The sequence below is a fragment of the Pinus tabuliformis genome, chromosome 7, assembly GCF_031772625.1.
Source record: "Pinus tabuliformis cultivar Carrire ecotype Pingquan chromosome 7, CPIR1, whole genome shotgun sequence".
Lineage (NCBI taxonomy): Eukaryota > Viridiplantae > Streptophyta > Pinopsida > Pinales > Pinaceae > Pinus > Pinus tabuliformis.
The window spans coordinates 275,945,132-275,970,909 of record NC_142293.1 but is presented as its reverse complement, the minus strand read 5'-3'; positions in this window follow the sequence as shown (position 1 = coordinate 275,970,909).

Sequence of the window (25,778 nt, the reverse complement as noted above, 5' to 3'; positions counted from 1 at the left end):
ATAGTTGCAACCTCAATTTAGGATCAAACAACGTGAGCAGCAAGCACAAGAACCGGCATCACAATAGCAGCAAGTAAAGACACCTCTTCAGCAGAATTTTGTTGGTCCCGAATCTGATGACGAAGACCATGTAATAGGGGAAGAAAATCACTTCTTTACTCCTGATGAGATGCCCACGTTTATCACTGAAGATGATGAGTATGCAGAAAGTTCAACTGTACAACAGGATGCAGATTTTATCTTGGCAAATGACATAGCTCTTGAAGAGGAGTCAGATGAGTATCAGAGAGGGTATATGCATGCCTTGTATGCCCAGCAGCGTCAGCATTCATTAAGAAATAGAAATGTCCCCATTAATCCAATCCAGAAGAGAAAGGAAGGTCCATCATCTAAGAATGAGCCACTAGTTGCACCAAATAAAGGAAAAGAAGTTGCTGATCCTATTTCTAACAAATCTCCATCAGCAAATGAACGAGTCAATCAGCCCATTGTACCAAAAGATAAAGCTAAGAAGAAAGAGGTTCCAGCCAAAGAGGTAGAGAAAAATTCCACTTTTAGTTTAGACAATGAAATTTCTAAATTGAAGGTATCCATTCCCTTGACAGAGCTAATGAAGAACAACAGTTATAGAGTTCAGGTCACCAAAATTATGAATTTTGATCCAATGTCTGATATGGTGAGTTTGGAAGATGATCAACCTGAACTGATTTTTGGACCAACATTGAATTGTGAGTCTCCAGACAGTGATGTGCCTCCTTTTTATATCAGTTTGAGAGTGCATGAGTTTCTGTTGCATAATTCTATGTTCGATTCCAATGCCTCCCACAATCTTATGTCGAAGGCTATCATGGAGAAGTTGGGTTTGGACATTACCAGGAAATACCCTGATCTCTATTCATTTGATTCCAGCAGGGTGAGATGTATTGGGCTTATTAAAGACTTGGTAGTCAGTTTGGATCAGATTCCTGCAAAGAACATTTTGATGGATGTGGTGGTGGCGGATATACCTCCTCGGTTTGGAATGCTTCTTTCCAGATCTTGGGGATCAAAGGTCAAAGGAAATATGCATCTTGATTTCTCCTATGCGACGATTCCCGTGTTTGGCCAGATGAGAAAACTTTATCAGGAGCAGAAAATGAAATACATGATTAGCAGCAAGGAGAAACCAATTAATCATCTGATCAATTATGTACATATTAGAGTCTTTTGTTTTGTATTCAAATAATTTCAATGAGATTGATAGTCAGTTAGTTGCAGCAGATGATATTCCAGAAATAACAAAGAATTTCATAGAAGTTTTGAAGAAAGAATGTCAAGAACAGGGAAATACCGTTCAACGATCAGAAAAGGATAATGGACAGCAAGTAGTAAAATTACAGCGAATAGAATTTCAACACTTAGAAGAAGAGGAAGATGGCCTGTGGACTATGGATTTTGATGGCGCGATGGGAAATGATGGTGCTGGAATTGGAATTTGGGTACGCAGTCCTTTTTCTGCTCCAAACAAAGTGCCGAGTATTGTGTGGGTATGTTCTTACAAACTTGCTTTTGATTGCTCAAACAATGAAGCTGAGTATGAGGCTTTGATTGCTGGCCTAAAGATCCTAAGAAAGCTGAATGCTAAGAGGATTGTTGTGTATGGCGACTCCGAATTAGTGATTAAGCAAGTTAAAGGCGAATATCAAGCAAAGCATCCTCGGATGCGGGCATACTGGAATGTTGTTCTAGACATTTTGAAGCTGTTTTCATATTACACTATGACGTGTGTGCCTCGTATTCAAAATAGTATTGCTGATGCACTTGCTACGGCAATGAGTAATTTGAAGATTCCTATGAATTCAAGTAACAAATTTGAAATTCATGTGAAACATCGTCCAACTGTCCTGGACAATCAGAGATATTGGCAAGTTTTTCAAGATGATGAGGAGATTGATGATTTTCTGCAAAACAAAGGTAAGTTCAAAGATACCTCAATTGATGTACAACATGATGACGGAAAAGATGACGTGCAGATCAATCAAATGGACATGTTCCAGCTCAAGGATAATTTGATTCCTAAAGGCTTGATACCTTTAGAAGAACTCTTTGATCATGACGACGTAGCCCGTAAACCAACATTGTAGCCAACAGAGAAGGGATTCGAAGAGGTGAATATTGGAACAGCCGAGCATCCGAAGATGGTAAAGCTGTCCAAAACATTGTCACTGAAGGTAAAGGCCAAATATATCAGTTTTTTGTCATCTTTTGCTGATGTGTTTGCTTGGGATTATTCTAATTTGAAAACATATGACACTAATATAATTCAGCACACAATTCCTATTAAGCCTAATCAAAAACCTTTCAGACAGAAGTTAAGAAGGCTTAATCCAAAATTGCTGCCATCAATTGAGAAGGAGATAAATAGGTTGTACAAATCAAGAATCGTTATTCCCATCCATTTTTCTAATTGGATATCTAATTTGGTGCACGTACGAAAGAAGACAGGTGAGATTTGTTTGTGCATTAATTTTCGAAATCTCAACAAAGTTTCATTGAAGGATAATTATTCGCTACCAAAAATGGATCACATACTTCAGCGAGTAGTTGGAACATCTCGCATGTCACTACTCGATGGTTATTTCGGATATAACCAAATTTTAGTCCATGAAGATGACCGAGACAAAACAGCATTCACCACTCCGTGGGGGACATTTCATTACGCAAAAATGCCTTTCGGTTTGAAGAACGTGGGTGCCACTTTTCAGTGGGCAATGGACTTGGCTTTCGCAAATGAGAATGATGTCTTCTTGGTTGTGTACCTTGATGATTTGACCGTTTTTTGCAAATCAGATGAAGAACACTTGTATCATTTGAAAATTGTCTTTCAAAAGTGCAAAAAATATGGTGTGTCGCTGAATCCTAAGAAGAGCTTGTTTGCCATGGATGAAGGCAAACTACTTGGGCACATTATCTCAAAGGATGGCATCCGTATTGATCCAGCACGTGTGGAAGCAATTTAGCAAATTGACCTGCCCCGGAATAAGAAGCAGATTTAATCATTTAATGGTAAGATGAATTTTTTGCGCCGCTTTGTTCCTAATCTTGCTGAACATCTAAGGGAGATTACAAACGTGCTTAAGAAGGACAACCAAGTGACGTGGACGGAAGAGGCTGTAAAATCTTTCAATTTATTAAAATTGGCTCTTTCTTCAGCTCTGGTTCTAATCAGCCCGGATTATACTCATGATTTTATATCGTTTTCATTTGCTTCAGAGCATACTATGGTAGCTGTGTTAATGCAGAAAAAAGATGAGCATGAGAGACCCATTGCTTTCTTCAGCCAGACTATAAGAGATGCTACTTTGAAATACAACATTATTGAGAAGCAAGCCCTTGCACTCGTAAAAGCACTGAAAGATTTTCGTGTGTACATTCTGCATTCCCATATTTTAGCTTATGTTCCTAACGTTGTTGTCAAAGATGTTTTGGTCCAGACATATCCTGAAGGAAGACGTGGCAAGTGGATAGCAGCTTTTCCAGAGTATGATGTGGAGATAAGGCCCACAAAGCTTGTAAAAGGATAGGGATTGGTGAAGTTAATGGCTGAATCAAATCTGCACATCTCAGACATAAATCTGATCGTTGCTATGTCCGATAAAAATGAGGAAAACTCGTCACTTTAGGTATCAGAAATGTTTGTTCTTTCTCCATGGTATTCATATATCATATATGTCCTTCAAAATTTATCTGTGCCACCTGGTATGGCTAGAAACAAAGCTAGAACTCTTAAGTTAAAGGCTGTTAAGTTTTGTATTTTGAATTCTGCACTTTATTGGAAAAATCCTAGTGGTGTTTTGTTAATTTTTTTGGTGGAAGAAGAAGTGAAGCAGATCATGGAGGATTTCCATAAAGGAGATTGTGGCGGTCACCATTTTTGGAAAGCAACGACAAATAAGATTCTGAGGGCTGGATACTATTGGCTGACATTGTTTGTTGATGTGTTCAAGACTATCAAGAGATGTCATAACTGTCAGATTTTTGAAGGAAAGAAGAAATTACAGCCTTTTCTGCTTAAGCCCATTGAGGTGAGTGCCCCTTTTCAGCGGTGGGGGTTGGATTTCATTGGTGAAATTCATCCCGCTTCTTCAGGTCAGCATAAATGGATCCTCATGGCGACAGATTATTTCACGAAGTGGATCGAAGCAATTCCCACTAGGAAAGCTACGGATGCGGTAATAATTTCATTCCTTGAGAATAATATTTTGTCTCATTTTGGTTGCTCGAATAAGCTAATAACTGATAACGCAACGGCTTTCAAGTCAAAAAGGATGGTTGAGATTTGTAGTAAATATCATATTACTTTGGGGCACTCAACCGCTTATCATCCACAAGGCAATGGATTGGTGGAGTCTTCCAACAAATCTTTGGTTAATATCATTAAGAAGATGCTGGAAATCAACAAGAAGAGTTGGCGTAAGAAGTTGGTCCATGCACTTTGGGTAGACCATGTGAGTCAGAAGAAATCCATTGGTATGTTCCCCTTTGAGTTAGTTTATGGAGTTGATATAGTATTCCCTACCTCTCTTGCAGCTCCGGTAGTCAAACTTCTTCAAGAGGCTGGTAGTGAAGAGGATCCAATGTAGATAAGACTAAATCAAATGATCAACTTGCAGCAGACACGGGAAGATGCTTTTCAAAACACATTCAAGTTGCAGGAGAGAATTAAAAAGATTTATGACAGAAAAGCAAAGGCGGACACATTTCAGTTGGATGATATGGTTTTAAAGTGGGATGCAAGGAATGAAGAAAAGGGCAAGCACGATAAGTTTGAAAATATCTGGAAAGGTCCTTTTAAAATTGTAGCATACCCGGGTCAGAATGCCTTTCTTTTGAAGCAGATGAACGGGGAAGATTGTCCAGGAGGGCTGGTCAATGGTCGGCTGCTCAAACGGTATCATTTCAGAGTTATTTCTGCTGTTTTCATTGTCATTGTAAATACCATTTTATTTCAGTTTCACTTCAAGTGTATGCTGTGATCTTTTCTTCAGTCTGGGGCTTGAAGTGAAGGCTATAATTATGAAGAAAGATTTCAGTTTTGAGTTCAGTTTGTTGAGTCAGTTTTTCAGTCATTTCAGTTTCATCATCGAGTCATTTTTTGTCAAGTTTCAGTCATATAAATTGAGTCAGAGTCTTGTATTGTTTGTCAAAATAATGACTCCATAGCCCAATGGACGAAGGCACTGTCTAGCTCTTCTAGAGATCTTCCGTTCTTGGCACCTCCAAGGAGCTACCATCCCCATTGGAGCTAATGTTAGAGTCGGTCTGGTCATCCCTCCGTCAGAGATCAAAACTCTTTTTGCATTTCATTTTTAGGTGTCTCGCTCGTTTCACTCAGTTGCATTCCGCTAGGGGCATGCCATAAACTCTGTCGGAAGGTCTTTTGTCATTCATCCCCCTCATGCCTTGCACTGCTGGCTCAGGTCTGTTCATCAAAATATAGTTTCATGTCTTTTGAACAACAATAGTTATTTTCAGTCACTAGGTCTAGGGGTTTAACAAAATGTGTCTTCATAATGTCCAATAAAGCCAGCAGGCCAGAGGGAAGTTCTTAATAAGTTTTCATGTCAAATATTTTCATCGTCATATGGATGGATTATGACTTTCCTTCAAATCTCTATTTTGAAGACAAGTCGACATTTTGTTTTTTGTAATAATTTTAAAAAAAATTCAGTTCTTGAATTCTTCAGGCACAGCCCTGGTCTCCTTTTCCAAATCCCATGTCAACTATTCCTACAACAAATTGCCAAGAATTTCATCATTTCAACCAGAAAATCAAGGAGGAAAGAAAAAGACAGAGTTCTATTAATTGTGAAAAAGTGCAATTTCAAAACATTACAAAAATGGGTTTTGAAGAACCAAAAATCAAATCAATGTCTTTATAAAGGTTTTGCCATGAAGATTAATGTCATTCAGCATGCCAAGGTCAAAGAAAAGCATTTCAAAGTGAATTGGGCGAGAAAGTGCGTGTCTTGGGGTGAAATTTCTTGCAACTAGCCAGCGCGGTGCACAGAACAGGTGGCGCGGCGCATTGGAAGCACGCGGCACACTGGGAGAAATTGTCCAGTGTTATGCTGAACGGGCGCGACGCACTGGGTATGTGGTGCGACGCATACACCTGAAAGCCCGAAATTGTTTCAAATTTCACCAATTTTCTCATAACTTGCATGGATTTGCCAAGTAGTGTTGCTATTTTGATATTTCATCCAGTTTTGTGATTAGTGATGGTGGTTTATGGATGACAATGGGTGAACACACATATCAAACCCTCCTTCTATAAACATAAGCAAACTTGCTACCACGGTTTCAAAACTCACTGTTTTGCCACCAAAATCATTTCTCCTTCCCATTGTTCCCTTGTCTTCACCAATCCGTAATTCCATATCACCTAAGTTCATTATTCCCTTCTCCTACATGCTCTGTCCCAAATCCTCCAACCTCACACCTCAAACCCTATACAACAATCCCAAACCCTAGGCCCTATTCCCATACATAAATCCCTCAAACCCTCTCCCATATTTCCCTATCAAACTTCTCCCAATAATTCCCATTCCTCACTATTATTTCCCCTTCCTAACAGTCCCTGTTTCATTTGTTTTTTGCCTTTGCTGGTAGACTTAGCACTCTAAAGAGCAGTTAAATAGTTTTCATACATTAGCATCTTCATCTTCAAGGCAGTTTGAAAAAATAGTTGTCATGGCATCTGAGCATTCATCGGAATATGAAGTGGAAACCCAAAGTGACTCACCCTTGGAAGAACAGGCACCTGGAGGCCTCATAAAGGTGGCAGACATGTTAGAGAAGAACCGACCACCCTTACAGAATTGCAGGCCTACCCTCTTGCCATGTTTTTTTTTCAGCATCAGTCATGCTACGAGTTTTGTCAAAAGGTGGCTAGTGTTCAATTTGATCATGAGCTGGCTCGTCTTTTTGTGCTGCACTTACATGGAGACCAAGCTACCTTAGCTGGTGTCACCTTCGCGCTTACATCAGAATCTGTCTCATTAGCAACCGGCATACCGAACATTGGAGAACCATGGCACAAGAAACAGAAGATTGACCGGGAGCATTATGAGCCATACATTAAAACCAGTTTCTTGAGGTAGCTCAAGAGAGTGTTCTCATTCCGATATCTGAAGGATGAATATGCTCCACTAATGAAGTTGATCATGAAATATTTCAGCTGTGAGGGATGGTTCTCTCGTCTCTATGCTTATCACATCAGGTTGCTCATGCATTTCACTGGCGTACAGATGATGAACATTCCGTATTTCTTCTGCCGGAACATAGAAAGGATGACCACACTTGTGTAGCATAAAACCCCTGAGCAACAACTTAACAGTGTCTATCATTTTTCTCTTATTAAGATTTTGGTGGTTCATCAGCTTGGAGTACAGGGCATCACTTGGGATGATTTCATCTACCGTGACTTCTTTAGAGCTTCACGGGGATTATCAGAGGTTAAGCATGAAGGTGGACCTTCTCGTCAGTATGAGTGCCATGAGACCATGAGACCACTAGTGTGCCGGTATTCATCACATATCAGAGAGGCACCAGACATTTGTTTGCAGCGGCAAAGCGAGTGTTATCTCCACTCGGGGTGGAAGGGGCCTCGCTTCCTCTATCAGCATCACAGGTACAGGACAAACGCAAGACGCCAATGAAGGATGAGGGGCCTTCAGGTGAAAGAGAGATCGACTTCATTCTCATTCATGATGATGATACAGATACGGGCCCACAAAGCGCCAAACTTAGGGAGATCATCCAGGAGCAGCAAACAGAGATCCAAGCGTTATCCCTTGACTTGGAGAGAGCTAAGTGGACCATGAAGTACTTGGAGCAGAGGAGCAAATAGCTTGAGGATCAGCAAGCAATCATGGAGCTACAAAACATTCACGAGAATTGTCAGGCTGCAGAAAGGAGAAGAATTGAGCTCACGTCATTGGAGCAAGAGATTAATGAGGATCGGGAGGCCAATCTCGATAGAGTTAACATGCACTTAGAGAGGTTGTTGGACAAGGCTTACAAATACCATGCATTACTGAAACACATAGCTTTCCACTACATGGCACGAAACAAGGTCTGCAAGGCCTGAATCAGGAATTTAAAGGAAAAATTGAGAATGGAAATAAAGAAGCAAAAGAGGCAAAGGGAGCTCGATCATCTTCAGATATTGGCTGAAGCCTCTTTAGCCCAGCATAACACTTAATGAAGAAGCTCCAGCCCAAATTTCAAGAAATTTGGGGCATTTTTGGTATTTTTTCAAATTTTTGTACAAAAAACAGGGGTTTTCTCCCTTTGCGCTGCGCCACGTGGCGCACGCTTATGATAGGAGGCTCCAAATGCAAAAAAATATATATTTTTGAATTTTTCATGAAAAATCATGACTTCTGGTGCATGGCCAAGAGTTTTGGGCAAGTTTTGAGCCTTAGGAGGTCAAAAACAATCAAAAAATGACCTCTCTGCCCCTATTTTGACACATAGGAAGCAGTCTTTTGAGATTGAAATTTTGGAGGGGCTAATGGGCACCCAATTCAGAAATTCCACTTGGGCTGGAAAGTAGACAGGTAGGGCTTTCCAACAAGCACACTTGGGCTCAATTTGGACTTCAGGAAGTGCCTCAAACTTAGTCTCTACCTGGCGCGACGCACAGAGAAATTGGCGCGACGCACAGAGGTTTTTTGCCCAATTTTTCACCTTCCAGCTCAGAAATTCGGTCAGTTTGACTAGTTTTGCTTTGTGATGTAATTTTTTATCTATCTTGATGTAATTGGATGAAAATTATGTAATTTTAGAAATTATTTACTTTTTCTAGAGGATTCTTCACTAAAAAGTGAAAATTTAATGAATGAATCAGTTTCCTACCTTATAGAGGCAAGTTGTTTTGATTGCCTAGATTTTAGTGCTTTGTTTAGAATTGGTTGAAATAGCTCCTAGAATGATGAGCTCGACTCCTAGAGGCAAGGGAATGGGTTGGGCTAGCTATATCATGTAATTTTTAAGTCATTTTTAGGGTTGTACACTTGGGATTGCTTTGGCATATCATTGTACATTCTATCTCTACATTTTTGGCTAAGGAAAGACCAGGGTTTTGTAGCACTGTTTGGGATCCATGTGGCTAATGGTGTGCTTCTCTGAGTAATTGTAAATTCATTAGTGTTATGTATATCATTTTCCTCTCTTTTCTTCTGAATTTGAACAAATGAGTGATTAAGGTGGAATCCATTAGCTGTTATGCTCTACCTTTGAATTTGTTTAAATTTCCATGTTTTCATCTATTTAAGAAGAATTCTTGAGACTCTCTTTCTATCCTTAGCTCCTCACCAGTACGATCTATTCATTCACTCACTTTAAAGCATCAAAATGATTTCCTTCCTTGCCCCAATCAGAACTCTACAGAAACTGTGACTCATCCCCGAGCCCAATTTGCCTTTCCCTGTTTCCAGCACAAAAACCCAAAAAACTTAAATCAAATCTCTATACTTCATACATAACCTAAGATTAGATTTTATTACAGTCATCTCGAGCACCATCACTTGTCTTTTGCCGAGATCGACCCGGAGAGAGCCCTCTCCTGTCCTCGTAGGGCTAGCTATGAGGCTGAGCGTGGTTTGATGTGGACCTATAACCTTGTCTTTTCAGCCTGAGGCAAATCTAGGCTCTAACACATCCTACCATATGAATTCCTCTGTAAGTTAAGTGATTGGTCTGACACACCATTCACCTTTGTCTATTTGGCGGACAAAGCCAAGGAAGTGTTTTGTCTTCTCTACGAATGAAACAATCCTGCTTAACCATAGTGATTTCCATATGGTTACTGGAGACTTTCCTTTTCACCATGCTAGGGGCATGCAAACCTTTTTCAAATTCATTTTCTAGCTTTTTAGCGTTGACTTTTTTAGCCTTTTAGCTTTGTCATTTCTAGTTTTTTAGCTTCTTAAGTTTTGAGCTTGTGTAGAAATAGAAACTATTTCAAGCACATCTTTCCATTTTAAGCTTGTAAAAAGAAATTAAACTGAGATCGAGCATAGTTCCCCCACGGTTCAAGCTCACTAAAAAATGAACCCACCTTCAGTAAATAACCTTTGTGATTGCCATGTCATCAACCTTTTAAGCCTTGGTTGTGTACCTCTCATCACCTCCATTCTTTTGGCTGATCATACACTTCCACTTGGTTGTTTACCCCTTTTTTAGGAACAATTCTGATGAGTGGTCTAGTTAGCCAACCTCTTCATAGAAACCACCATGTTTTGAGAAGTTCCAAGCTTACCGAGAACCAGTTTCTACCCTACACACCACTCGTTCCTAAAAAACGAGTCTTCTTTAAACCCTTTTCAGACTCGTTAAATATGAAAAGATTGTCGAGTCCCCGTTAAACTCTTTTCAGACTCGCTAAATATAAAAGGATCGTCGAGTCCCCGTTAAACCCTTTTCAGACTCGTTAAATATGAAAAGATTGTCGAGGCCTCTTTAAACCCTTTTCAGACTTGTTAAACATGCAAAGATTGTCGAGCGCTTGTCTTTTTGGCTCGTTAAAGTGATCGAAAAGTCATCCCTTTTGTATATTTTAATCTTTTTCAGACCTGAGGGATTATCTCACAAAAAAGTTCGAGTGCTTGTCTTTTTCGGCTCATTAAAGTGATCAAAAAGTCATCCCTTTTGTATTATTTTAATCTTTTTCGGACCTAAGGGATTATTCTACGAAAAAGAACCTCTGGAGTTTCCTTTTCATCCCTTTTCAAACTCTCTAAACATGAAAAGGACCGAGTTATCCTTGTCGTTAAACTCGTTAAAACAATAGCGACAAACTTGTCCACCCAGAAAAGAACGAGTTTCACTGTCGCTAGACTCGTTAAAACATAGCAACAGGTTTTCCCGAAGGGAAAATTATAGAACAAGCATATGTTATCCTCCTCAAGCTTCACAAAAATAAAGAGGCACGGGTCAGCAATGATTGGGGAAAAAGGGAAGAAAACTTGAAAACTTTATGGTAGCAGGTTTCTCTTGAACATGACACTTTCACTTCATCTCCATGATTGAGTCGGGTTGGGTTATTTTGTTCACCAGTCATTTCACCATTGCTCTTCCACACCATCCATATTTTGGGGTTAACGCTACCAATTCATCTCAGTGTCGCTGATATGTTCAGGAGAAGTCATTTAGTCAAGAATTCACAATCCAGTAAATGCCTCATCCACTGCAATACTTTCAACCTCCATTTTTCATGACCGCCATTCCTGAACCTTGTATCGCCGATCGTTTTCACCTCCAGAAAATCATTTACTTTGTTTCGTGTCATAGATGTGGGATACATTAAGGCCCTCCTACAACGAGTCACTTCTTGTCGACATCATCTCATTATCCAAGAAGTTGACTTAGAAACAATCCTTTCAGTACTTTTAAGCTTGCATGCCTCAATGGAAAGTTTCTCACTTCCGACGATAGGTTGACATCAATGGCATTCGACTAAAATATTTTGTGTGGTTTTCAACATTGGATCATATATTCACACCACGTGAATTGTACTGTAGTACCTTGAGGGTCATTATCATTATCGGTGATTCCTCTCGCATTTGTTAACAACTCACGTTATTGGTTGGTAATCAGGCGATGTATTTCCATGTTCGACTTCAGAACATCTCTGCACATGGATTGACTTGTACATCGGGTGAAGATTGAACAAGTTTCAAGACCCCAGATCTAGTTTCATCCATCCGGGCTGTGATATATTCAAGGATATAAAAACATCAAATGTACAAGGATGCTGCACAGATGGTCATCTGGACCAAGGATGATGACTCTACACTTGAAGAATCACCAGTCTGTATTTGCAGACAACTATCTGGTCTATGTACATGAAATGAATTTATAAAGATGAGCATGGGAATGCCCCCCTCAGCTAGGTCATTAAAAAAGTATATTATGATGATGTATTGTATTGTATCTTATATAGGTCACCTTCTAGTTTCAAAACCTCGGATACTCATGATAAAGCATTTCACCCGACATCAAGATTTACGACTTCATGCTTTAGGGGGCAGCTGTTATAGACATATTTGGGCACTTCAACCCCAAACTTATATGTCAATAAGCCAGGGCTCAACAACCCCTAAAAGAGTTGTTTGATACCTTAAGAGAACATGGTCATCTGATTGCATCATTCCCTAAAAGTTCCACCTGAAAAATCATCCAAAAATGGCCTAAACTAAACCATACTGACTGCTACATTGGCCAGGTGCGATGCATACTGAGTGATACACTGCTCAGGTGTGATGCATATTGTTTGGGCCTTCTATAGGGTGCGATCGGCGAGAATGGACAAGTGTCCAAGATAGTTTTCTAGGTGGTTGCTCATGGAATCTTCTAGAAACCTCTCTTATGACACTTGCCTCTCTAAATTCGCCCAATGATGAGTAAGAGATCTGAACTCCAGTTATCTCCTCTCTTGTGGAACCAAGTGTAACAAGTGGAATGACAGTAATCAAACCCCAGAAGATGACTCACACCCTTGCACACATCTATAAATGGATCCCCCATCTAAAGAGATCCGGAGGCTGGAATATTGTGAATTGCAAGGAAGTGTTGACAGTTTGTAATTGAGGAAAGAGCATTGTGTTGTTGGTGTGATATTGCTATTTCATGAGGTGAAGAGGGCTAGATGCTGGGAGGATGATACTGGATCAAGCAACTAGGTTGTAACTCTCCCTTCTATTCAATAAAGTTCTTCAAGTTTTCTTCCATATGATTGTGCAACTGTGAATGTTATTATATGTTCATTATATTTCTAATTCTGTAATGTGTATGCTGTAATAGATCAAGATGCTTTGACGGTTCTTTGTTACTGTGTTTCTAGAGGTACTCTCCAAGTGGGATAAGTATGGGGAGGAGTTGCAAGCTCTGTCAAGGGGGAGAGAGAACAAGCAAGGGATTAAGCGGAAGTTCCAGGTTGGTTCCATTGTCTTTCTCTTATCTATTATACATAGAAGAAATCGTGAATTGCTTTAAACTATTGTTTCTAGGGTAGATGCCAAACCTAGAGGGCTAGTCGCTCGAAAGGACATTAATTTTCCTAGAAACACTATTCTTCCTTGTAGTCTATCAAAAATTCCTCACATAGATAGGTAGCCCAGTTAAACTGGACCCCTGCATTACCCAACCAAAGACACTATAGTTGTAGGAACCTCATTAGCCCTGCACTTCCTCATTATCTTTCTTTCCAAGATGTGCACAGAAAAATGTACTCCTTGGTCATCAATGGAGTTAATGTCATATCCTCATGACTTCTTCACTAAACGAAACTTTTCCTTCATCATTTGTGCCATCTTCTTATCCTTATTATTGCCCACAAATTATTTTGTGGGGTCTTTTCCCTGATAAGGCAATGCTGTGATTTTTTGGATTTACATGTCATCAATTGGGATCCTCATCCCTAGCCAAATACATCTCTCATGTACCAATACGAGGAGCTACCGCAGACAAATTATACTGGTTGTGCTTCGATTGAAGTGCGTCACATTCAGCGTGTTCAAGAGGCCCACTCTTTGTAATCATGCAGGCCAGTGTAATGGTTCTAGTCTAGTGAATCCACTATTTGGGTATCGAAAGTGCTTCAGATACCTACTTGGTTCAAATTCAGGGTATTTTATTCGATCGTTAAAGTCACAGTCTTCCATCCTTAGCTGGCGGATCGTCTCGAAAACTTCAGCCTCAAACAGAACTTCCTTTGGCAACAACGAAGCGAACAAGCCCAACTTTCCATCCTTGGGCTCCTAAATGAGCTTAGCATTTGCTTTTCTTCGTGGCATGTAAGGTGGGAGAACAGTGGGAATCTCTTCTTCCTTCGGCTGCATGTGTTGAAACTCAGAATCCTCTTCCCTATCATTGATCTACTGAGGCCCTTCTACTCTATCGACTTCTTTCCTTTTTGCATTGGCTTCTTTCCCTTATCTTCTTTTTTCTTCGCACAGACTTTGATATGTGTTTTCTTCCTCATGGATGTTCTAAGTTCCATCAAAGAGACCTCAGCTGGTCCCTTCTCCTGCTTCTTCTATGGTTGTAGTTTTGTGGGCACCTTCTTTCTCAGTGACCTCTAGCGTGTTAGGGACATGGGTAACTTCACTCCTTGTGCCTCCATAATACTTGCTAATCCTTTCTTTCCAAATATTCTAACAAGTTATTCAAAACTCCTCTCAAACATACAGTAGCTCTCTTCCATGCAATTTCTCAATTTCTATAGGTAATAAAGTGTCAAATGAGGCGCAGGATGTGGTTTTTATAACAAATTCGAATTCCAGCCTCATTATTGCTTCAAGATTTTCTCATTTAATGTAGGTAAGGGGCTAGATATAGCCAAATGTGATTCATAAATTCTCGTTTCCTGCATCGCTTAACAACAATTTCCTTTTAACGGTATATTTTTCCTTCCAACGATCATATTTCCAACCAACTTCGATGAACCTTCCCTCCTAGCGTAGTCACCTTTTCGTTTTCGCAGTTCCTTTGGACTTCGTCATATTCCTGAACATCATGTAGTAATCTTCCTTCAATGAAGTCTCTTTATGTAGAGTATTTTATAGTCACGTGTTCACTTGCAACTGCAGGTGGCACTAAGACTTCCTTTCAATTTTTAGTGCGAAGCTCCAGGGACAAAGTTATCCTTGTATATCTTCAATCTACTATCATTCACTCATCCTAGAATCAACTGACCATTCAACTTCGCGCGTTGAGCTGTCTAGGAAAAATGGCCAGTGCTTCAATGTAGTTATCTGTGCATACCCCTTTATAAACTTCTTATAGTAGCCAGTGTGTCCCAATTTCGTGTGCAGTTGTCTCACTATTTTTTGTGCTGACAAGTTCATAATAATTGTGATCTTCATGAGATCCACCATTAATCCTTGTTTACAGACTACATGTCCCAAAAATATACCAAATGGTGCAAAAAGGATGCACTTTTTCAAGTTCAATGAGATTTGGTGTTGTCTATACGTATCCAACATCAACCTTAAGCTTGCCACATGCTTATTTAAGAGACCAAAGACTGTCCAATATTCGAATTATACTTCCATAAAATTATGTATATATTCTTTGAAAGCCACAATTACAACTCTAGAAAATATAGGAGGTGCATTATTTAATCCAAAAGGCATCACCGAGTACTAAGAAGTGCCCCACTCTATCACAAAAGTCATTTCATGTCTATCCTCTAGCACAATTCTGATATGGTGGTATCCTGAAAATCCATTTGCGTAAGAATAGGCCTCCTGTCCTCCTAAATTGTCCAATACTTTATCTGTAAATGGTTTAGGGAAGGGTTCATGTAGGCATCCATCATTAAATTTCCTTAAGTCAACACAAGTTCTGATTTCCCGTTTTGCCTTCTTTTCCTAAACCACCATGGGACTTACCCATTCAGACTCTTTGATAGGTTCAATTATCCCAGCCGTTAACATTTTGTCTAATTCTTCTTTCACCTTCTCCTTGTATTTTTGATTTAGTCTATAAGGTCTCTTCTTAACAAGCTTCACATCAGGTTTTAGAGCAATCCTCATGATTCCCAAATCTCCTAATATGCCCTTCATATCTGCAAATTAGTAGGGAACAACTCCTAATATTCATGCAAGAGATCTGTTATCTTGCTGACTGTGTCTTCGTCTTAGTAATCTCCTATCACTGCATACCTCAGTTCATCCTTTGATCCTATATTCACCTTCCTCGTCCTCAATGGCTTCATTATATCAGTCATATCTATCTTAGGTCCATTTACTTCGCAATGACCTTATGATTCTTTGATGTCAATGTTGCGAGGATATTCATCCTCTTCCATAGTCAGACTATAGCATTCCATTAAATTGCATATATGTGTAGACCAATTAGGTTGCCAAATAACTAGAACATTATTTTCAAAAATATTTTTCTTAACAATATTCAGAGTTGCATCTATATGTGGACAATCATCTTCGAATCTAAATTTCATTATGAATCTGTCAACCATTTCTGCCCAGCTAGCAATACCATGTCGAATCTCGGTTTCTAGATAACAGTTCTGAGGAATTGTCTGCAAGGTATGGATGAAGCCATGCACCAATTCTTCTTATGGAATTTCTCCCCAAGTTTCCATACAGAGCTAAATGTGGTCTCTAGGATCATTCTGGCCATCATACTTGTCTATGAGCTCTGTTTCTACTTGTCCAAATCTTACCCGCATAAACCTTCTACATTTTTGCCAATATCCTATATTCTTCTTATGAGTACCCCACCATCTAGCAGTAGTAGCACTTAGTGCTTGATCTAGAGCTAACAATATTTGAAATTCGAGTACCCATCTTTCATAATCTCTAAAGAAAATATTTAAATCACCGAAACCATCATATAAAGGTAAGTCACGTACCTAAGTTGTCATACAATGTGCTACTTTAGTGATCCTTTCACATCGCCTTGTAGACACTTCATGCAACCTCTTCTGCCAATTTCCCAATTCCTCTTCTGAGTCTAAAGTGCAAGAACTATCTTGTTCCCATATCAGTTCTCCATCCGCAGTAGGGTTATTACATTCTTCTTCTTTTTTTGTTATCTGATAAATGTTGTTGATGTCATCCGCACTATATTCTTCTCTGATAGGTTCAGTATATCACGCTCCCTCTGATGGATCTAGCAGCTCACCTCTTTTATTGTTAGTATTAAGGCCTCATATGTATGATTATACAATAGTTTGGATGTCTTTTTTAATGCACACAAGATCCCATTAGTTGGTTCGCTCACTAAAGCTAAACCCGAGAACCAGGTTAGGAAGGAGATCAAAGAATACTTGGAGCAACTGAGACATATTTCCACCACGGAAGATTTGGAGCTAAACAAACAAAACATGCATAACTACATTGGTGGTCCTATCCAAATTAGAATAAGTTTTCTCATGCTTCAAAAAGAGGTTGAAACTAGTTCCAAATCATTGAAACCAGATGCCATGGAGGCAAGAGTCTGCTTCTAGCGAAACAACATTACCCAATTTGGGGATGTCATCACAAAATATCAAGCTTGGCACCATTATGTTACCGAAAAGCATCAAGTGGAGGTTGTCGAGCTAGAGTTTTCCCAAGCTCAAGAATCATAGTGTTGTGTCTTGTTAGGCTATCAAGTTGCCTCTACCCTATTTTGTCTTATATGGGTACAAGTTTAAAATTTTATATTATTTATAATTATGTTGTAAGTGAAATTCCAAGTGTCATTATTGGAATATGAAGAGTCATGATGTAATTTAATGAGTCATTTTGTAAAGAAGTTGAAGATGCATGAGGGTAGGCCGAAGGCCATAAAAAGGAGTTGAAGAGTCACACCCTCTTGTTATAAGTAGAAGCTCATAACTCATGCAAAAGGATTTTGGGGAGCCAATATTTTGGCTAGGCTTATGCTTAGAAGGAGCTTGGGAGTATTGTGAAGAGCCTTGGCTTCTCTGTAGTGTAGAGAGAGTATATTTCTTTGGAGAAGCATGTGTTATTGAATTTAATGTTCCACTATAAGGGCTAGTGGTCCGTCAATGGTGTATGTATGAATGGAACTTGCACTTATAATAAAATCAGAGGCGACACATTTTCACGCTATGTTGAATATAGTAGGACTATTCTTTTTGTATTTCTAATGTATTTTATTTAACTTATGCTTATCCTTATGAACTATTTCATTTGCATTTGTATGAATCTTGTTGAATGTGTGTTGTTGTGTTAATTCATTACTTTTACTTGTGGACTATTCCACATATTAGCTTGTGATGTTATTACACTGATGTGTTCCTTTCAAGTTGCATACTATTACATGCTTCCAAGCGGCGCACTTTCTTTTCCGTTCATGTGTTTGAACCTTCATGCACTACGCTTGACTCTCCACAGGGTCACACATTTGCTCTCACCCAAAGTTACCGTACTTCAGTCTACACATTTTCGCAGTCAAGGCATAACATTACCATCCACTGCTAGGACTCCAACTCCAAATGATGTGAGGTCTAATTGGGACTTCATATTGAGGAGATCACATGAATGTTGGCAGGTCTAACACCGTCAAATTTTCTGGCACTAGAAGGGGGGCCAGATGACAAGGTGAGCCATTGAAATATTTTTTGAATTTCTACACTCATTTAATTACTTCTTCCCAAATCATAACCTCGACATGTTTTTCTAAACACACAAATATGAAAGTGTCGGTGACAATTATTGATGAATTGTCAAATTTGAAATTCAATGGTGATGGTGAAACAACCTTATTTGAGAACACCACCCATTTTCTTTATTTCTACACAAAGCACAATATCCACTATGAGGATGTTAGCTGTAGGTTGTTCATTCTCATGTTCGAAGGGCACATACAAGAATGGTGTAACACATTTCCTAATGACTCCATACACTCTTTCAAACAAATTTTCATAGAGTTGTGTCATTCTTTAGATTAATATGATCATAAAACTCTATGCAATAAAATTTTAATTTGCGAAAAGAACCTGATGAATCCATTTAGGATTTTCACGATCGTTTCATCCATTCTCATTTTGAATTTCCTGAAGATGATGTTGATTGGTCTTTCTTGGTAAACAAATTCCTATATCTTGTTCACATTTCAGAAAATCCGCATGATCTTGAATCTTTTGAACCTCTCCCAACATACCTTGGTATTAGAGCTTCTAAATCCGCGATAGATGAAGTTGTTGTTCCAAGTGACCCTTCATCCCCTTCTCATCAAACAACTCTAGTTTCATAGGTTGAGGTGGGAGAACTTGAGAATTCATTTGTTGATCTACCACCATATTCTCCAACCACACATACCCAAAATTTCAGTGTAGGTTTGGACTACGAGTTTGATGGTTAAAATGAAGTGTTATCTCCTCTTCCTCCATCCTTTGGTCCCTTTAGTCCTCCGAATTGTGATTTGTTGTGTTCACCTGTTTCGAATCTCTCTTTTGATGTTCATGAGGATCAAGTTTTGGATGGAGTTTGTGTTGACAAACCAATATGCGATATCATTTACGATGATCATGTGTGGGAGCCCATAGATGAACAATAATTTGCGATGAAGGAGGATTTTCTTCCTTCCACACCTCTCCCTCATCATCCTAACATTTTCCACGATTTTTTCATTTCTGTTGAATCTTGTGAAAATTTAGTTTCTGCTAATGTTACTACTTTCGATCATTCTCAGAACACGTGGAATGTCAGTTTTTCATATGAATGCAGAGAGGACAAATATTTTTTTCCTGATCCTCCCAATCTCTCATCTTATCTTTCTAAAAATTTAGAGGGTGAAATTTCTCATTTTCCATCTTCCCCTCTTTGTGATTCATCAGATCATGAGGATGCCTCTATTTACGATCTTGAACTTTCTTATCATGGTTGTCGTGACCTTTTCATTGATTCATTTGGTCACGATCTTGATTCTTCTACTCTTGATCTTTCAAAGCCACCGATCTTTGGTGATCCATCTTCTAAGGTGTTGGAACTTCCCCAAGTTGTCGAGGCACTTCAACCTGAGCTAATGGTTATGTCAAGTTCTCGTAGTCTTGAGGTTAGTTCCACTTCTGATCAGAATAGTGTTGAATCTTTCTAGGTTCCTCATCACTCTGCCACTTACATTGAAAATCAATTTGTATTACAATTTTCACATCCTCCACCTGTATCACACAATCCTGTTGCTCAGTCACTGAAGGAGTCATGCGTAGTGATCACAACTGCAAAAATAATTGTTTCTTCTTTCTTTATGTTTGCCTGTTTCCACATTTCGAAATTTTGTGCTTGCATGTCTTTGAGTCATAGTGTGTCTAAACACCACCATGCCTCTGCATAATGTCTCCCTTGCATGTTTCTTTCTTTCTTTTCTATGCGTTCTTCCAAACTTCGAACGTTTTGGTTTGAATTGTCCCATATTTATTATTTATTGTTATGCATGTATATCTTTCTTGACATGAATTCCCTCGTGTACATAGGCCAGCCAATGTGCTGGTGGCCGCATTGGAAGTATCATTTCATATGAGTTTTTCCTATTCACTATTAAGTTAGGAGAAGGAGTAGTTGTTTTATTTTCTTGTTTTTTTCTTTGATTCACTTTATTTTAATTTATGCTTTGCTTTTTTCTTCCTTTTGTTTTCTTTGCAGTCATAGGATAGTTTTTGCATGAGATCATGTTTGGATTCTCAAACAAGCTCGATGAAATCCAAGAGGAAGTTGCACTGCTATCAATGCTTGGTTATTTGTTTATTCCAACTCTTTATGTGAATCTTGCATTTATTTTATTCAATGATAATATGATGGAAAATGCATTCCTTTCAGATAAAGTCACAGTAAAGTCACGATGCTTTCACTTTTAACTAGTACCGCCCACTCTAATCGGTAATCTATTTTTCAGTTAATCCTTGTCAACTAAGTCAAGTAAAGGAAGGAGGGGAGGAAAAACTTAACAAGTATGTTAGAGGTGTATATTGATACCCTTATCGAAAGGGACAACCTATTATGCTCTTAATAAGTCAGTATCCCTCTTCTTACCCCATGAAATAAATAAGTGCCTATGCATAGCTCTTTGAACAAATAAAAATGAAATAAAGGGTGAAAGAAGAGAAAGGCTTCCTTCACAGAGAGGTGAAGAAAGAAACTCCGTTTGGGTATTGTCTAGGTTTGCTGGTAGTAGAGCGATGTTTGTCTTCCTTAAGTGAATCCATTGGGGTACTATCCAAGCCTACTAGCAGTGGAGCAACACCAAAGATGAAAATTATGGCTCTAAAATTTTCTTTTACTTGTGCATTTATGTACTCCTCATCCCCAATCGAAACAACTTAGTTTGACTTCGCTTGGTATGTGTGTTGCTAATAAAGAGAATGGTAGGGACTATATATTTAGCTCAAGCGAAGTGAAGAAGTTGTGGAAATCAATGAACTAAACAATACTTCTGGAAGATTTAAACCTGTTTTGCATGAGACACGATCCATACAGAGAGCTTGAGTTCTACCAGTGTGTCGCTAGTGTTTTAACGACTACAACTACCCTCCAAAATTTTTCCTATGCTTCAATTTTGGAGCCTTCCTCCCTATCCACAAGAGCTTATCTTGTACTGTGGTCAACTACTTGTGATTTTATCGAGACTTATATTTTTCATTTGTGCTTGTGCCTGCTCGTTTTTACACTTAGATAATCTTTCTAAGTCAAAATCTAACCTCCTAACTTGGTCACACAATAGTTTTGGGATTTCCTTCAGAAATTCTGCAATCCTTGAAGGCAATCAGCCTTGATGATGGGAATTACACAACTCATACTAGCAGTCAACCTTAAGCTCAGAAGCTATGCAGTCATGGAAGGTAGCCGATCAGTGAGCACAGAAACTGTGCAACCCTTCACTGAGTTGAGAAACCGTGCAATGCATTGAGCCAAAAAGTTCCCCAGTTCCCCATAATTGCATAATCTTTCTCATTAGCGTGCATGGCAAGTTTCCTCAAAAAGGGAAGAAAATTAAAGGGAAAAAAACATCACTAAGAAGTAGGAATCCATTAGTAGTTTCCCAAAGATGGCACATTGCTATTTTCAGAAGTTTCCACCAAGTGTTACTTTTCCTTGATTTTAGGCATGTGCATCATAAACCCTCATTTGCTCAAGTATAGTTAATCGACACCTCTAGAGCTCATTTACACCTTCAATGTTGGAGCTCTAGAATTCCCGAGGAGATTAAGGAACCTACGGTGGAGTTACCATCGTTTTTCCGGGTGAGTTTTTCTTTTATCATCTTTTGCCACTTTTTCTGTCACTTTTTGTCATTTCACTTGTGTGAGTGTTGTTATGCTTAATTCTCTTCATGGTTGCTAGAGTTTCAACTTATTTTAGATTTCATAAGTTTTGTTCTAAGTTTTTGTTTGCCTTACACAAGTGTCACATCAATTTTCTTGTTTTTCCATCGATGGTCTCCATTACGGCGACTCTCCTCACATACTTGATTTTCCTTCTATTTGTTTATTTTCTGCACTAGATATGCATTGATTCACTCATTCTTACATATTTTTGTACTCAAGATGACATCATCATTCACTTTTGCTCGTTTTTCACACTTCCACTAGGCATATATGAACTTTCCTTCAACAAATCTTGCATTTCCCAGCTGGGAACTATGAAATCGTAAGGCTCAAGACACCAGCTTGGCCTTTGGAACTGTATAGTGCATAGTACAAGATGGACCCAAGTGCGCATTGCGCAGTTCCAAGGGTCAGCTTGCCACCTTGGCCACTGAGACTATGCAATGCACAGGTTCTCCTAGTATCCACCCAGGATGGAACTGCACATTGCGCAGTCTCAAGCCTAAGGCTTCATCCTTGGGTGCTAGGACTATACAATGTGCAATTCCCACAGTTAGCCATACTCCCTTGTTGACAAAAATTATGCAATCCTTCTCTCCAATTTCCCGACTTGCTTCTTGGTCATCCTTTGAAGGTATATTTTTTGAAGCTAATGTTTTCTTGTCATGAGTGTCCTTTTTGTTCCACAAGTGCCACACTTATGAAGTAATTTCACCCAACAATCATTATTACCATGGCACGAAAGAGAGATACTTCAAAAGAGACCACTGAAAGTAGTACTATGGAGATAGTTTAGCAAACACCAATAGACTTGCCAATGTATGCAAAAGAAAGGGGTTCAACACTAACATGGAAGAAAGTTAATGAAGATCTTTCGCCAAATATCCTTAAGGCAGATCTAGAGGACAACTCGAGAAGCAACACTAACAGAAAGAAACAATTTTGTATAGGTAAGGGAAAGAGAAAGGTTGTTGATAGTGCAGGGGTAGAATAAAGCTGCAAGATAAAAGCGGATATAATCCTTATGAAAGTGGATTTAGTAGCAGAAGCAAAGAAGAAGTAGAGGATACAAAGAATAGAGCCAAGGAAGAGAGAAAAACATAGCTTGCAGGAAGTAGGACTGAGATTGAAGCAAGCAGAATAAGAGCTGAAGGAAGAATGGGAGTTGAGGAAGAAAGAACAAGAAAAGAAGTAGAAGTAGGAAGAAGAAGAAGAAAGGAAAGGTGTCATAGAAGAGGAAAGAACACTAATACAGGTTGAAGAGAAATAACATAACCAACCGAAAACAAAGGAAGAGGGTGAACAAATGCAAGATTAGGAGCTTGCTTAGTAGATTGAAGACTTGATTGAAGTTGCCTATGGAGTTGGAATTGGAGATGCAGAAGGAGGATGTTTACCTGATGCTGAGTGCACCACAGGTCATCATTTAGTCTCCATCACCTCTAGCAGTAGAGTTAGCTCCGAGAGAATAAGGGAATGTTGTTCCTCTTGATGATGATTCGGTAATGGACTTGTACAATTTGTCTTATGATGAATTCCATAAGAGAATTGTACAAGCATGGAGAAAGCATTTTCCAGATGATCATGCATCACTTGCATTCACTAGAGAGAGGGTGATAGTGGAGGAAACCAACAAGAATCTAACTGCCATTGCAGAAGCCAAATTAGCCTTTGTAAGCGTAGCAAGATCAAACACTCTGTATTTGATAGCTAACAATGAGCAATTGGCACAAAACTTACAAGCTACCCGACAAGAGATAGGTCTACTTGGAGGAAATGAGAGCAATGATACTTGGTGAAGTATCAACACTTGGAGAGACCATGCGAGACCTCTATGAGGAGCTCATAACCATATATAAGGAAATTTTTGACTTGCATGGCTTGCAGTAGTAGAGAAAAGACTTTGTCAAAACTCTTAGGAATATACAAGTTGTAATCACATCCATGCATGAATGGACAATGTGATACAAAGGGGCATTTTTTAACTTGGAAAAGAAAATGAAGCCACAAGCAGAGATGGAGAAAGTGAAGGTTCGAATGTTGATTCAAAATAACATGAAGCTTGCCTCTTTCATTGGTAGTATTCAGGCCTCATATGTATGGTTATACAATAATTTGGATGTCTTGGTGAATGCACACAAGATCCCATCAGTTGGTTCACTCATCGAATCTAAACCCAAGAATGAGGTCAGGAAGAAGATCAAAGATTACTTGGAGTAGCTAATATAGAATACCACAAAGGAAGATTTGGAGTTGAAAAGAAAAAACATGCAGAACTACATTGTTTGTCCTGTCCAAATTAGAACAAGGTTGCTCATGCTTCAGAAGGAGGTTGAAACTAGTTCCAAATCATTGTACTCGGATGCCATGGAGGTAAGATTTTGCTTCTAGCTAGACACCATTATGCATTTTGGGGATATCATTACACAATACCGAGCTTGGCACCAATATGTTATTGAGAAGCATTAAGTGGAAGTTGTTGAGCTAGAGTTTTCCCAAAATCAAGCATCATAGTGTTGTTTCTTGTTAGGTTGTCAAGTTGTCTCTATGCTATTTTGTTTTATATGGGTACAAGTGTAAAATGTAATATTATTTGTAATTATGTTGTAAGTGAAATTCCAAGTGTCAATATTGGAATATGAAGAGTCATGATGTCTTGTAATGAGTCATTTTGTAAAGAAGTTGAAGATTCATGATGGTAGTCCAAAGGTCACAAAGGGGAGTTGAAGAATGACCCCCTATTGTTATAAATAGAACCTCATAATCCATGCAAGAGGCCTTTGGGGAGCCAATATTTTGGCTAGGCTTAGTCTTAGAAGGAGCTTGGGAGTATTGTGAAGAGCCTTGGCTTCTCCGTAGTATAGAGAGAGTATAATTCTTTGGAGGAGCAGGTATTCTTGAATTTAATGTTCCACTATTGGGGCTAGTGATCTGTTAATGGTGTATGTATGAATGGAACTTTCACCTATAATAAAATCAGAGCCGACACATTTTCATGCATATGTTGTGAATATAGTAGGACTATTCTTTTTGTATTTGTAATGTATTTTATTTAACTTACGATTATGCTTATGAACTACTTCGTTTGAATTTGTATGAATCTTGTTGAATGTGTATTGTTGTTTTAATTCACCAGTTTAACTTGTGGAGTATTCCACATCTTAGCTTGTGATGTCATTATGCTTGTATGTTCCTTTCAAGTTGCGTACTATTACAGGTTTCCAAGGGGTGCACTGTTGAAGAAAGTGTAATTATGTTCAGTCTTCATGACATTGTAATTATGATTTTTGTAAACAAGAAAATGAATTCATTATTATTCCTTGTTGCATGGGTTTCATGAGCAAGAGGTCTATTTATTTAGTGGCTCCCATTGAGATCCTAGGATGTCAAATAGTCAATGTCATGCTCTTCTTGAGCCTATGTGTAATGCATACAAGTCAAACTAGTGTCTAGATCCACCCTCCAAGAGAAGCACAATCCTCTTGAAGATGACAACAAGAAAAACAATATAAAACACATTCATGTCGGCCTGGATATGAATTAAAAGGACAATCATGTTTTCTTAATAAAAGATACAATAGTTCACACTTATGTCAGCTTATTTATGGAGGAATAACAACTATATATACCCCGTTGAGGTCACCACAAGATCACAGTAACTCAAACTTCTCTGCACCTTTGGATGAAGACAAAGGTACAAAACTTCAGATGAAGATAGAGGTACAAGACTTTGGATGAGTTCAGAACTCGGAGATCATTGTAATTTCGGATACGTATAGTCTTGACATGGTGTTATGAAACCAGCTCACAAAAAGATAGAAAATATAGATGAATGCCTTACAATTCAGCCTCTTCGAGGGGGAAACCTCCTTTACATTACACAAATGAACAATTATTGGATGATACAAATGACAAGACCTCCTTTCTATATATA